A 14,390-nucleotide genomic window follows, 5' to 3' on the forward strand; every position below is an offset into this window, starting at 1 on the left:
TTGACACATCGGAACTCCTTCTCACTACCCTGTATTATCTGCATAACTGAAGAACAATTACTAACACTGACCTTGAGTTTAAAAAACCGAGATTCAAACCCACGTTCTTTTACTATTTACCTGTGATGCCCTTGGAGTGGAGAGTTAATCCTTCTTGGTCGTGGGTTTCCCATCCTTCAAGTGAAGATTGTACTACCCCACTGAAATGTGAAGATTCAGTAAGACTGTGCCTGTAAAGTGTCTCCTATGAAGGAAGTCCCAGTAACTGATGCTTTCATTGGTAGAAGGCAAGTTAAAAATGAAGACTGCATCTTCCTTCCACCTCTGCAAGCTCCTGGATCAGACAAGGTGCTCAGTAAATTTATGACAAGTGGCTGATGTGTGAGGGATTGGATCCTCAATGTGCCAGAGTCTTGAACCCCCTAATCAGGCAGCAGATCAGCTGAGGCTGGCATGTTGAAGCCTGGAGCTTCCAGGAGCCCTCCCTCCTGCAGCTCCATTCATCACCCCTGACTTCTGCGTGCTGGCGCTGTGAGCGATGCATCATGCGGCCCCTTATCACACACAGGAAGCACGCTCTCTATCCCCCGTCACATGTAAGTGTGACCAGGACCCCATTCATCAGGGGGACACAGTGTTCTCCTGGTAAAAAACTAAACTGCCTCATGTTGAGTGAACATGAGTTCTGTTCACAGCATAATGAGCAGCTGTGGGAAGGTGCCTGGCAGGACGGATGCTGGGTTTAGACTGATGACATCCAGGAGAAAACTCCTGTGTGTTACGGCGTGACTGTCTCTGACTCAGGTGTACAGATTCAAGAGAGGGCAAAAGCCAGAAAGAGGTGATAGCATGAACTTAATAGTCAGAGAGATCCAGTCAGACTGTTTGGTTGTGTTCATGTGCGTGTGGAAATGCTCCACCACCCCTGTAAACTGGTTTCCGCCTCTGCCTCATGGCAACAATGAGCTCACAGACTGGTGGTGGGAACTGCAGTGCTTGGTGGGCCCTCTGCAGTCGCACTGTAATAAGGTACTACACAGCTCACTATGTAACATGCACACAACTGACTTTTAGAGAGACATTGAGGGCTCTGCTAATGCTCAGAATGGCTGTTAAATAAAAATTCCAAGAAACCTTCCTTGAAGTCCTGACTGAGGAATCAGAAGTTATGTTCTTAGGGAAGTTGATGTGGGGTATAGTGAAATAACATTCAAGTTTTCCTCACTCATTTTAGATAAGTATTTACTTATTTATTCTAGTTATAAACTATATGCCACTATATTTGGAGAAAGATCCGGGAAAGCACATTTTCTGATTTTTAGGAGCTCACATTCTTCTAATGGCAAAGGCAGCATAAAAGAAATTTAACACACAGCATTGGGATGAATGCTTTGTAGGGAGAAACCCAAGGGGATAGAAGCAGGAAAAGGACCCTGACTGAGTCCAATGGATCCTAGAAGCTTTCGCAGGGGACAAGGAAAATGGCTACGCTTTTCCAGGAGTAGATTTCATTGTTATATTTTGCCATTTTGTGTCCCAATTGAAAGCAGCGTTTAGACTCTGTGTTTATTTGGCTTCTGAGTGATAGTCCTTTTATTTCTGAGCTTTAAATGTTCTGTTTGGATTGGACTGAGTTCATACCCTTGGCCCTCTTTTACACCACCACCAGACAATCATATCAGAGTTTTGCTTTCTGAGTGGTTAAAGAAGGAAGATGATTGTTCCACTACCTTCCTAAATGAAGGACAGCTTGGTTATCATATTTCATTGGTTCACAACCATGTGTCCCTCCAAACTTGAGCTATCTGTACAATGGTACCTAGTACACCAAGGGAGTGTTCTATGGATAGATGGACTCTTTCCTCAGCAACAAACCCATTTTATTATTTCCACTTGGTTACTTACTAAACCATATTTTTTCCTTTCAAATACAAATTTTTACATCTTACACAGAGTGAGTTTCTTCAAGGATTTTTTTTTTTTTTTAAGCACAATGATTCTCTCAGGTCATTTTTGGTTCAGCCAATTTCTTTTTTTGTATCTTTATTTGTTGCTTCTATAGTATGTACTCTACATTGATGCTTTTTTTCCCTGTATACAAATAATGTGTATATTGAACATGATTTTCTGTATTGATCACTTTCTCTTTCACAGTTGTTTTGTTCTTGTATTCTGAGAGCACTTGTCAAGATTTCAGTTCACACTTAGAATGAAAATCCATAGCCCCGTGGCGGCAGCAGGCAAGCCTGAATAAGTCAGCTTATTTCTAGCCTGATCTCTACTTCCAAGTGGCCTATAATTCTGCTTCTACTTGAGAATGGCAGTGGTGTGAGATGAGGCAGGACAGACAGGCCACATCTGAATGAGGTTGTCCTTTGCGGATGGGACGTCATCCAAGCTTTCTCGCTGGGCATGATGTAGGCAGTTTTGCATGTGAGGGACAGTTCACGCTGGCAGCCACATAACAGAAAATGGATGGGAAGAAAAGAAACAGGTAGAAATGCTAACACAGAGAGGGGTCTGAAACTGTCCTACAATTGACCACTATCTTGTTTGAACTGGCTGGCAGATGGGGAATTAATGTAGACACAAGTGGCGACATTTAAAACGCTGAGCATTAAATAGATCACTGCAGCTGTACTTTCATGTGATTTAAAAGCAGGTGATACAACACCCCAAAGTAATAAGCTTCTCTCCGAGGTGAATTAGGATTCAGTCTGGCAATTACATTAAAGTTTCTGATAGATAGCTCCCACAGAGAGCTGCAATTATGATACATATCGCTACTCTGTGTGGCTGGTTCTCATAACTCATCAGGCTGGTTTGAAGTTTTACAAGAAAGAAAGAATGTAAAAGACCGCTTATTTTAAAGGGAAATTCCTTCTTCTGATTTCTATGATTTTACTGATAGCACTTAAATAATTAACTCCTTTTTCTATGTTGGAAGGTGAATAATAAATAGATCCAAATATACCTTCCTTTTTATATTTTTAAACTGATACAGGTAACTTCACTTGGATTGTGTAAATCTCCTAAAAATACTTTGTAAGCTAACATCCTGTCCCCAGGCAAGAAAAGAAAAGAAAATTATTCTTCACTACAAAAATATAGTGGAGCAAAAAGGTGGAGTAGGAGTAGGTACGTGGGCCATGGGCTTTTGTAGACCCAATTCTGGTCCCAGCTCTGCTACTTCTAGAGGTAAGCAATTATTTAGAGTATCTGAGGCCCAGTTTTCTGCTTTAAAGAGAATGTAATAAAAGTGTCTTGAGAATTAAATGAGATATGTAAAAGTGTAGGATAGATGTCTGAAGGAAATAAATTATTTTTAAACAGTTGTACATTTCTTAAAATTAAACTATGTTGTGAATGCATCCAAAACAATTCTAATTGGAGCAACTCAATGAATATCCACATTTAGAAAAGGATTACTCCTTCATAATTACATATGGAGATAGCAAAATCTCTGTTTACCCTAGTAACCTCCCAAGATCTCTCTTTGAAACATGTTTTCAATGTCTTTGGAAAATGTTTTCATCTTAAGGATTTTTAAATGAAGATGAAATGTTCTTTTAAAATACTTCACAAGACAGGTATGACTTTGAAATTGCACAGAGTCCTGATTCTTCAGTGGAATTATGGACAAGATTCTGATCTATACCCAGGCTGCTTCTGTTTGTATCTAAAGAGTCTCCAGAGAGACCCGTGGACAGCTGGAACTTGGTAAACCAACAACCAGATTATGTTTTGGGGAGGCCCAGGTTCCTCTCCCATTCCTGAAGTTTGACTCTGGGAGAATGGAGGAGGTGGCGCAGTCAGGAGTCTGCCTTCAGGACCAGGTTGTAAGGAATTCACAGGCAGTGTTGCCAGGAGGCCATTCACATTACATGCTATTGGAAAACCTGGAGAGACAGGAATAAAGCGTTCCACAGACAGAAGAAAATCTGGGCCATTTTCTCGAAATGAGAGAGTAATGTCTGTCTTTCTTAATAACTGGATGTTTCCTTTCTGGACATAAAATAAATCCTGACAATGGCATTGCAGAGCTCTGTGCCGCCTGAATCTGTCCATCTCTTGCTTGGTTGACTCTGCTCTTCATCAGGCATTAGATAGGGCAACCCTTCTTCGTAGTCAAGACTGTTTCCTAGCTCCTACCCCACCCAACTACCTTCTTGAGAGAAGCAACCATGTGCAGGGCTCACAGTCCATTTAAGCAGGCTGAAGAGCTAAATTAAGACATTCGCTGTAAAATAATGTTTCCATAGAAACCTAGTCTGTGCCCAAGCTGAGAAAGCATGGATTTTTAATAAGGTCTCTTTGGGCCAAGGGAGTTATCACTTGGGCTTCAGCTAGGGAGAACATATCTGGACACTTGCTAAGCATCCTCATTAGAGATTTCTCCCAATACAGTCAGAAGCTTTCAGGCACCTAAGGTATCCTTCTGATCATCATTGTAGAGCAGGACTAGGGAGGAAAGCAATTGTCACTTAGCATTAAAGATACATGAGCTGTCATTCTAGTAATCCATCAGGGAACATCATATTCATCAAAAGCTCCAAAATACATGCAGTGATTTCCTACATGGTGGATTGTGAGGAATATCCCAAAATGGCTTGTAAAAAGAAAGTTGGATGGTGAATAATGGAGAACACATAGCTTTTCTTGCCCCAGGACGTGGTTCACTTTGCCAACATAACTGGGTTTAAGAAAGGTTTTGATGGTGTATCCAAGAGGTTATTTTGCACAGTAGTCCAAAGTGAGGCTTCTTAAAGGATCAGATACATTGGGATATGCAGGGTATGCTAGTCATCCCGTGGGATTATGAACCACACACTGACATGCTGCAGGCTCTGAGATCTTAGTAAATGTAGTTGTTTCATTTTGTTTCATCCAGTGTTTCCCAAACTTACTTATTCTGGAACTTTCCTTACTGTCATCCTACCCTTCTGTTGTGTCATACACTTTGAGAAATTCTGGCAAGTTTCCATCACTTTTTCCCCCTTCTGACCATCCTCAAAGGTAGGATCTGGAACTGAATGGAGAATGAGGTGGATCCAACATGGCACTGCTGCAGTGGTGTTTGTATTCGCACAGAATCCACAAACAAAATTAAATTGAGTAAGAGAAATTCAGGAGCACTTAAACTTCTAGGAATATTAAAGAAATGCAACAGAAGGGGGAAATAAAAGCAGAGACAAGAGAAACACGTGGAATGCCTCCGGCACTTGCCTTATCATCCCCTGAGGACAGAACCATAGCAGAGCATACACATGGAACAATCACAGTTTGCTTTTTTGATAAATGGAGGCATTAATCTTGTGGAAATGTTTTATGACACTGAAATTTGAGTATATGGCTCAACCATTGTTTTACAGGTACCTTTGTTCAGTGGGCGCCTTCCTGTGTGGGGCCTCTCCATTTTAGGAAACTACTTAAACTTTAATTTCTGAAATTTTGTAATTCCAAAGTAAATGATGCAGGCAGGTACAAGTGGGAACTCAGATTTGGGGCTCAAAGAGACTTGGGCTGGAATCACAGCTGTATTTATTAACCAGCTGTATAACTTTGGGGAAAAATCTCTTGACTTCTCTGAACTTTGGCTTCTGCATCTGTAAGACACCGTGACTCTCCACTTCCCTGTGGAGTTGTCAGAATTTGATGGGCGAACTTAAAGAACCCCCTGAGCACAATCCTAGCAAGGAGCAATGAATGGCAGCTGTTCTTACTCTGAGTTTTAAGGAGTGAATGGACAGATGGAGCAGCATAACTGAGTTTAACTTTGGGTAGGGACTGTGAAGACTGGGTGGCAGAAAATATGGCAGATCACTGAACAGATAGCTTTAGTGAGCCTGTAATTGAAACGGCTGAAAATGTGGGGAAGTTTGATACTCCGGTTATTTTTATCATAATCATAGCCTGCTGCCTTGAGATTACATTGGAAGTTGAAGGTGTATTTATTCATTTCATGTTCATTAACAATCAGCGATGTGCCAGGACCTGGGCTTGATACCGGAGATATGTTGATTTGTTATGAATAGAGAGCTATGATAAGATGCGTTCTGTAATCAGCAGTCAAGAAAATCTCATCTTCCTCCTGTCCCACTCTCAGCAGGACTGAAGAGCCCAATGATGTGAAATCACTTAGGCAAGGAGCTGAGAATTTTTACAAATATTAAATTACAGGAGTTCCTCATATAGTATGCTTATCTGGATAGCATCTATAGTATCTTGGCTCTGTTTCCTCACATGTGATTTTCTTTCTTCTTAGGTTCTTATGGTCCCCAGCCTCCCAACTTGCATCGTTCTTCCACACCCTTCTGAGCATAGCTCGCTTCCTCCGTAGAGCCTTCCGGACCGCTTGATCAGTCACCTCTCCTCTGCAGCCCATAGCTTTTGCTCTGTGCTTCCTTCTCTGTAGTTCAGCACCCAACACTCTATGTCCTCTGGTTGAGGATATCTTCCTCTTAAACCTTAAACTCTTGATATCAGAGACTGTCTAGTTCAGGATTAGTGTTAGGGGTGGTGCTGATTTGGTTTCAATGTACATGGCATAACATACTTGCCAACCACACAAAAGCAACAATAATGCTATAATGATTCTGCTAATATTTACATAATGCTTTCCAGCTTAGGACGCCTTCCCTCAGCCTTTCCTCACTTAATTCTCACCCAGCTCCATGAGGCAGATGATATCAGCAGATTAGACACTGCTACCCTACTCTTCTGTCTTTTAGGTGAGGAGGCAGCATCGGAATGATTGTGTAAGTTTTCAGAGAAGACATGTCAGGGTTGGAATTCAACCCATGTCTGAGTGATTCAAAAATTGTTTTTGACTTTTCTATTACAATAGACTTGTGTTGCTTTGTTTAATTTTTAAAAGATGTTCCAAAGAAAGAGGTGCACAAAAAATATACAGCATATGCATGTGACATGTACAGACTCAGCAACTGATACAGCAAGACAAGGGCTCTTTAGTTAGGAATCCCCTACTCAGGAGCATGCCTTTCTCTAAATCTTTTATCCTTGTGTAATTTTCTGAGACCTGACATCTGTCCATAGGGACAAACATCTAATGATCCGATAGGGATCATGCTGAAAATACCACAAATATGCAGAATGCCAGATAACCGATTTTTCCCAAGTCCTGTGTGCTTGAAAGGAAAACAGTGAACCTTGCAAAAGGAGACAGCACAAATCAGAAAAAACAAGCAAACAACCACAACAAAAACAAAAACCAACCTTTGTCACCCCACTACACTGCTTTCCACAGATCCTTTTCCGTTCTAGTCTACCTGTCTGAGTTTTCTCAGGGCCAGGAAGGTTGAGGCCCTATTTAGCCACCAGGCGAGGGTCAGTGAAGAGGATCCTTCCAGAATCAGAGTCCACATGAGACAGACACACATCCCAGGTGCACTGAGGTAGCAACATCATGGGAGGAGTGTTGAGTCAGGAGACTGAAGACAGGTAGGTGTGGAAACCTATTCTGAGCTTCAAATCTGAAGGACAAATTCACCAAGAAACGGAAGACATGGAGGTGGACATGCACTGAAAGTACATATTCCTCCCTCTGAATGGATTTCTCTTTGAGCCATTTCCCATACATGGACTCCCCCTCTTCCTACCCAAGTCAGTAGGCCTCTGAGGTCCTCTGCTCCTGGTGGAGCCAGGTCTTGTAGGAAGATGGGAGAAAGTACAATATTGGAAATAATAGATGTGTCACATTCTGGCTTTGAGATAGTTTGTTGTGATTACTCTAACTCAAAGTCTACTCTGAGAAGTCATGTTGGCATTTTCTTTTGTCCTCCCTTTCCAAAAAGTGGGGTGTGGTATAGGGAGAGAGCACTATAGTTAGAATAAAAAAGACCCAGATTTTATGCCAGCTTGGTCAGTGTGATAAGAGGCCCATTAACTACTTCTCTGCACCTGTGCTTTCTGTTGGTAATGTGTGAATGATCACACCTCCCATGACAATGTAGTTGCTAAGGATAAAGGTGACATTAAGATTTGGCCACATGACAGATGCCCAGTACATGGCATATGGCAGCTTTATAGGCAGAAAGAAGAGAGAGCATGCTGCAGTAGAGGTAACTTGAGTTGCAGAGGACCAGGGCCAAGAATCATGTCTCAGCTCAGTTCTGGGACTTCCTACACCTCACACAAGCTACCAAGCACTTCTTAGCACCACAGGAAGCCATAATACACCAAATTCATGCCACAACATGTGCCTTTATTTCTTTAAGGGTTCTTGTGTAATTTAGGTGACTTTCATATCATGAACTAGTTTCCTATACCTGCAAGGGCTTGTGACCTGAGGGGCTGGTGCTGTTCCTGCCTGCCTGTGGGTCTCAGCATTGCTGGCATATCCACCTGCTTCGGTAATTCACAGTGTGGGGCTGTGAGTAGTCACCTGGGAGGCTTTAAGAAGTATTCATGCCTGGGTCTCATCCCCTCCACAGAGATGTTGATGTGATTTGTCTAGGGTGCATCCTGGCTATCTGGACATTTCAGAGCTCTCCAGGTAGTTCTAATGTGCATTGAGGGTTGAAATACTTTAGAAGACAGCAGATCTAAAAGAATATAGGTAGCATCTCACATTTAACTAGCTCTGACTTTATCAGTGTATATGGAATGCTTGCTTTTAAGGCGAGTTTATTTCTCTGTGTAATAGCAACCACTCGACTTCTCATTGGGCTAGATTACATTGGACACACTCATGTTAAGTCAGTGGAACCACTCTCTACCTTTTCATGCAATGACTTTTCCCAAACGATCATGATTATGTCATGACTATCTGGCCACTGATCACGTTCCTATTTAGCTCTGCCTGAAGCCCAGGGCAGATGAAGTTTATTCTTTCATCTCAGGGTGGCAGGGGAGGGGACACTGGCATCTCTTGAGAGCCTACTGAGGTTCTCAAATTTTAGATGCAATTAATAGAGGCCTTGTTAAGATTCAGAGGTTTCTGGGGATGGTCAATACCCATAGTTTTTGATTCAGTGAGTGAGGTAAACTGAGAATCTGCATTTCTAACAAGTTTCTGTGTAATGCTGAGACCACTGGTCCAGAGATCACACTTTGAGAAACTTTAGTCTAGGCAGCCTAAGTCCTTTTATCATTCACTTCTAATTTCCAAAGAACTACTTAAGTCAGCACAAAAGTTGCCATTTCAGAGAAACTTGTTATAAAGGGAAGAGCTTTTCAGCAAAGTGAGGATTTGAACTCAGGACCACCTAGCTGCAAAATCTGTCTGCTCTCACCGTGATACTCTGCCTCCTGACAGGCTCCTCTACTGGATTCCTGCCCTATCTCCATCATGTTCCAGGCATCACTAAGTGACAAGTCACTCCTCCCTGACTCACTTCAAACCTGTTTGCAAGAAATTACTTCACTGAAGAGTAAAACAAAATAACTTTTTCTGAGCACAGAAAGTTTCTACCCTTGCTTTAATTGTGGCTTGTGTTTTAGGGTGAGTTTAAGAGGAGTTGGGGTCTCTACTTCTACTTACCGCCCCTCATTAGACCTAGACAGTCACCCAAACTCTGTCTTGTGCTAGAGTTCCTGCCTCTACCTTTTGCTTTGATCAAATGAGCATTGTTTGTTGTCAGTGGAATGGACAAAGCCAAAGACCACGTCAGTGTGGGAAAGGTACAATGAGGAGTGGTCGGGACAGCTTGTCCCAGGAGCTGTTTTAGAAGAAGCATGGCCATAGCTGTGATTCCAGAAGTCTCTATGGTTGAGTTTCTGGAAAGTTAGGCTGTCTCGAGAGAATAATGCAATAATGACAAGCAAGAGAATCCCAAGCCTGGAACACGAGGTGAACTGATAACAGAATAACCCCCCACTGTCCTCCTGAGGTGGCCACTGGATGAGTGAGCATCAACTGCTGTAAGCCAAGCATTCAGCCAGCAGCCTCTGCTGCCCAGGGACCCAGGCTATGTCCTTGCCTAGACCTGAGGAACTCACAACATCAGGCTCCTTGGGGCTGATGTGCGTGGTCTTTCCTTGGTCCTCCCCACCTGAGGATGTGAAACCCGTGTCTGTACATTACCCAACTCCCTGTCACAAAGACTTTTGCTTGTCTTCCAGAAAGAATTCCTTTGCATCAAGAGGTATGCTCACCCAGGAAAGGACCTTGTCCTGAGTAGTTTCCAAGCCTTCTCAAGAGAACGAGAGTGAGAGCAAGGGAGAGAGATGTTCCATTTGGTTTAAAATTAAACAGGGTCTTCAAGTTCTAATGCAGATTGAGGCTTTGGAAACCTCACTTCATTTTTCTTAGCCCTCATTACTCACTAGTCAGATTAATATCCTTTGTAATTCACATAAGGTGATAAGCAGGCAGGGACACACAATCATCAGCAAAGCTTGGCCCTCAGATGTGTTTGCAAAGTCCTAACTTGGCTCATATTGCTTTCTCTGGATGGATGCAGAGGGCAGGACTCATGGTTTCATTGCGAATATTATCAGTACTAATGGAGTAGCTGCTTGGGACAAGAAACACCATCAGGGCAGAAAGACCACATGCCGAGGGAGCCTCAACTTGCAGCAAGGCTCAGAAGACCTCAGGACAGTTCAGACTGCCCAGGGGATTTTCATTGAGAAGGCTCCTCCCTCAAGAGGTGCCAGAGAGCAGGCTGTCTCTGGTAAATGCTAGGGATTTGAGCAGAGCTTGACCTGCTGATCCAAACCTACAGAGACTTCCAGTTTGCATTCCATAAGTTACAGCAAGTGTTATGAATTAACAAGTTATGTGCCTGGCTTCCTGTGATCATTTCTTTTCTTGCTTTAAAATTCCCTTTCACGTAATGATAATATTCCTTTGCTTTTTCCTCTGGGTATTCATGCTCAAGAAATGGCAGGTTTGACACTACTGGGCCCTCTGTGAGCTGTGTAGAAGCCCTGAGAGGAAGATGGCACCTTGAACCTGGCTTAGCTCATCTGATCTAAGTAATCAGTACTCAATTTACTTGGACCTCAGTTTCTTCAACTGTAAAATAAGAATAATAATTTTTGTTCCATTCTCTTCATAAGGAGTCAGCAGCAATGATCCCTTTGAAAGAACATTAGACTGCTGCAGAAAATTTTAACATGAACTATCAAGGAAAAGGAAATCAACCTAAACTTGAGAGCACCTCTACTCCATCAGTGCTATGACTGAGTTCTAAGAGCCCTGTGTTATCATCTGTCTGATGGGGAGAGTAGTATCCTCAACCCAGCAGGACTTTCTGCCTGCTGTGTTAACAGAATGTGTGCAAGCATCCAACACAGTGCCTGGCATAAACAGTGCAACCTGCAATAGCAGCTGCTGTTAGAACGAGTATAATAATCATAATGAATATATACAATCATAGACATGAATATAGAGTTCTGCCAGACAGGCTCAATTCTTTCTCGGAATCTCCTCCACCTTGGCTACAGTGATTCTCTGTTAAGCCTTGCTGAGCCTTTCCGCAGGCTGGATGAAGAGCATTTCCTAGAGCCCCATGGCTGGTGCTCACTGCACTTCACTCCATTAACACAGTCACTATTCTCTATAAGTCAAAAGCCTGAAAGCAGGGGAGCTGATGGTGTAACTCCCAGGGACTCTGAAGCCCTGAGAACGTGGCTGTGAGTATAAGTCCAAAGGTCCAAGATCAGAAGCACTAATGTCTGCGGGAGGAGATAGACATCTCACCTCACACAGAGAGAATGAATTTGCTCTTCTGCCTTTATTTTCTGTTGGGTCTACCAAGTGAATGGAGGGTGCTTGTTCAGAATGTTGAGGGCTGATCTTTTTTTACTTACTCTACTAATCCCAGTACTAATTTAATTCAGAAATGCATGCGCGTGGGCATACGTAAGCACGCACGCACACACACACACACACACACACACACACACACACACGTATATTCAGCAATAAAAATGTTCCAATTATCTGAGCATCCCATAGCCTGGTAAGGTTGACATTTGAAGTTAACCATCACCTCATTCTGTCAATTTTAGAGTAATGTTTCTGGGTTCACCTACATGCAGTTCAGGCTCCAATCGGAAACTTGTGTATGCCAATCATTTGTGTATGAATCTCCGTGCTCTGATAGCAAACTTCTTTGCCTGAAGCTTTGAGAGAATGCACAGGAAGACGTTATGATTATAGCTTTCCATCCTGGTGAAAGCACTTGGAGGGTGCTGAGCTACTTAGCATGTTATATGTTATCTCACCCAAAAAAGGCCATTGTGCTGCCTGTCAGCTGCTGCTTGGTAGATACTAAACACTTTTAAGGCAAATGATATCATGACTGACAACTTAATAGATGTCTCTTTGAGCCAAACGTGCCTCCCTGTGCTCCAGCCAGATGAAATTAACAGGAGCTTTCAAGATCATCCTCCTCAGGCTGAGGCTGGTCAGAGAGATGGGCTGGCAAGAGCCTCCCAAATCACATGAAAGGCATCAAACTCAGTCAAATTGAAGATTAGGGAACTGGATGTTTGTCACCAGGGATTGCTGAAGAACTGAATTTCCATCGTTATTCCTGATGACAGGTAAAAATCATGAGGAATGGAGACAGATATAACTCCTGTTGATATAAATGGGCTTCTAAATGAGGGCTGATGATAAAATTTGCTCCCCTAAGTGGCTAAACATGCATTCTTACTATAGCAGAAGTACTTAGGGCTCCTCTTTATACCCCCATCTCCTGCTACCTTTCATCTGAAGCCCAGGTTATTCTAGACCACTTTTGCTTACTCACTTTCCTGCTGTTAGGCCTTTGCATGTGACTTGCCTTCTACCTGCATCAATTCCTCTCATTTAGAGGCCTTTATAATTTATTATCTTCTGTAAAAGAGGTGGACTCCTATGATTTATCCTTAAGTAAAGAATTCCTGCCCTCGCTGTCCCTTGTCTACTCCTTGGACTTTTTACTGTCTCGTAGCAGTCTACTTGTGGGGCTGTCCCCTCACTAGAATCGCTGTTAGAGCACATCCTTTAGATCTTACTAGACCCTTAATTGCCCAGATTCTAGCACAGCACGTGACACATGCTGTCCCCTCAGTATTTACTCAATGGCTGTAGGTAGCTGTGGAGAGGAAGCAAGACAAGTAGAAAGAGTTCAGGATATGCTACCAGAAAACCCTGATTTCAGTTTCGTCCTCAGGTCCACAGGCTCAAAGAAGCTAGGAGAAATCGTCATCTCTGAGCCCAATATCTCTTCATGTACATAAGGCATAAAATGATCCCTAAAGGCATAGAGTTCCAGTGAGAAACAAGTGAGACTTCTCTTGCCAGCACATATAGGCCCTCCATAACATTTGTTGAAATGACCTTGTTTCTCAGAGAGAAGCCCCCTGAATAGTTTCAGCAATCCTGCACCACTGGAAGAAGTACATATAGGCTTCCAGGGCCTGCTTAGAAGTAATCTCTTTCAGCTATATCGGCAGACACTAGTAGGATTGGAAAATATAGCCTTGACTTTTACAGGGGTGAGACAGTGTCTTGCAACATAGTTCAAGCTGGTTTTTAACTTACTGTGTAGCTCAGACTGGCCTTGGCCCTTTGAGTGTTGGGATTACAAGCTTGCACCTGTACGCCAGGTAACTATGCTTTCTACTAGCTGAGCTCATGCTCCGGGCTTCCCTGGCCTCCAGCCTCCAGGTCCTCGTGGCACATTTTAACACATCGCCAGCTTCATCTGCATATTTTTTTAAGCCTTCTGAAGTTTAACAAGTTCCAGGCAAGATTTCAGATCCTATTCTAGGCACAGGAGTTTCTTGGGTTCAAAGAATGCCATTCCTAAAGCCAGCAAAACGATCTTGCTGACACATCCCACCCATGTGGGACAGATGGTATTGCAGAACAGTCTGCCCATGAAAATCATTGCCCAAGAGTGAGATTGCCCAGCCTCTGTGATGGTCTGCCATTTCAAAACACTTTTCCGCAGGAAGCTTGCCTCCTTCCTGGGTGTCTATTCAAGGGACTTGGATGTGAGGCAACAAATATTTGAAGCCACAGCATAGCCTCTGGGAAGACCTTTTTCCAGGACTCCCTGAGCCCATCTGTCACTCGTGGGGGAGATTGAATTCCCTGTGGTCCGTGTTGGTTTAGAAATCCTGTTGTAAAACTATTTATGGAAGGGCCTGGGCTCCATTACAGAAATGGAAGTCAACAGATCTGGAAACAAGTAGAATTTAGTGTGTTCAACTAAGCATATAATAACTTATAATAGCTGGGATGCCCTAAAGTTGCTGAATACACATTAAAGGAGTAGTTAAAATGCAGTGTGCAACACAGGTTGCTTTTATTAGGAAAAAGATATTATGGGAATAGCAAAAAAACAAAACAAAACAAGCCCTCAGCCAAGCATCGTTGAAAAGCAAGAGGCCTGGATGCTAGGTACCTCAGATCAAGTAAGCGAGTC

Source organism: Fukomys damarensis, unplaced genomic scaffold (assembly GCF_012274545.1).
Source record: "Fukomys damarensis isolate Sample0158 unplaced genomic scaffold, DMR_v1.0_HiC HiC_scaffold_37, whole genome shotgun sequence".
NCBI classification, from domain to species: domain Eukaryota; kingdom Metazoa; phylum Chordata; class Mammalia; order Rodentia; family Bathyergidae; genus Fukomys; species Fukomys damarensis.